Genomic DNA, 1,634 nt, shown 5'->3' with positions numbered 1-1,634 from the left:
TTCAGGTTGAAGTGCGAATGAATATCTTAGAAGTGGAATAAGTTGAATTGAATAGAAAAACAGTAGTACTTTGCATTAATCCTTGAGGAACAGCAGAGCTCCACACCTTAATCTATGGAGTGTAGAAACCCTACCGTTGAAAATACATAAGTGAAAGGTCCAGGCATGGCTGAATGGCCAGCCCCCATGATCTAAGAACTAGGCGTCCAAAGATGTCTAATACAATAGTAAAAAGTCCTATTTATAATAAACTAGTTACTAGGGTTTACAGAAGTAAGTAATTGATGCGTAAATTCACTTCCGGGGCCCACTTGGTGTGTGCTTGGGCTGAGCTTGAATGTCACACGTGTAGAGGTCAATCTTGGAGTTGAACGCCAGTTTGTAACGTATTTCTGGCGTTCAACTCTGGCTTGTGACGTGTTTCTGGCGTTTAACTCCAGACAGCAACATATAACTGGCGTTCAACGCCCTTTTACGTCGTCTAAACTCGAACAAAGTGTGGACTATTATATATTGCTAGAAAGCCCTGGATGTCTACTTTCCAACGCAATTGGAAGCCCGCAATTTTGAGGTCTGTAGCTCCAAAAAATCCACTTTGAGTGCAGGGAGGTCAGAATCCAACAGCATCAGCAGTCAATGGGAATGTCTCCTTCTATGAAAGCTCCAGCTGAGTAGCATAGATGGCAAATAAGATGAGGAAAAGCTAGCCTTGCCCCAGGAGAGGGCTTTTCGGCTATTTTGTAGAGTTTAAGGGAGATGACTTCATGAACTTGTACTTCTTCTCCAATCATGATGCTATGGATCATGATGGCCCGATCCACAGTAACTTCAGATCGGTTGCTAGTGGGGATGATGGAGCGTTGGATGAACTCCAAGGGGACCTCAGGGATCACCTTCTTCTTGACCACAACATCATAGAAGTGGTCTTGATGAGCTTTGGAGATGAATCTTTCCATCTTCCATGACTCGGAGGTGGAAGCTTTTGTCTACCCTTTCCTTTTTCTAGAGGGTTCTCCGGTCTTGGGTGCCATCAATGGTAATGGAAAAATAAAAAGCGTATGCTTTTACTACACCAAACTTAGAATATTGCTCGCCCTTGAGCAAAAGAAGAAAGAATAGAAGAAGAAGAAGATACGGAGGAGAGGGAGAAGGGTTGTGTTTCGGCCAAGAAGGGGAAGAGAGGGTTATGTTGTGTGAAAATGAAGAAGAATGGAGGGCTTTATATAGTGGGGGGAGAGGGTGTTAGGTTCGGCCATTTAGGGTGGGTTGGGTGGAAAATTGATTTTGAATTTTGAAGGTAGGTGGAGTTCATGAGGCCTCAAAGGAAAACTCCTTATTGATCACTGGACGTCCCAGGAGGTCTTCCTCACTGGGATTTATGTCCTCCCCTTCCTCTCGAGGTTCGGCCGTGTTGAGTATGTCAATGGCCTTGTACTCTCCTTTTGAATTTTCTTCTGTATTGCTTGGGAGAGTACTAGGAGGAATTTCAGTGATCCTTTATTCAGCTGGCCCACTTGTGCCTCCAAATTTCTAATGGAGGACCTTGTTTCATTCATGAAACTTACAGTGGCCTTAGATAGATCAGAGACTAAGTTTGCTAAATTAGAGGTATTTTGTTCAGAGTTCTCTGTCTA

General features: G+C 43.6%; 1 protein-coding gene across 1 annotated transcript in view; it reads left to right on the top strand.

Annotated features, from left to right (window-relative positions):
• LOC107647349 (phosphomevalonate kinase, peroxisomal-like) overlaps positions 1 to 1,634 on the top strand; it is a 9,116-nt gene that overhangs the window by 2,024 nt on the left and 5,458 nt on the right. The window lies entirely within an intron of this gene.

This window comes from Arachis ipaensis, chromosome B06 (assembly GCF_000816755.2).
Source record: "Arachis ipaensis cultivar K30076 chromosome B06, Araip1.1, whole genome shotgun sequence".
Lineage (NCBI taxonomy): Eukaryota > Viridiplantae > Streptophyta > Magnoliopsida > Fabales > Fabaceae > Arachis > Arachis ipaensis.
This window is presented reverse-complemented; position numbering and strand designations above follow the sequence as displayed.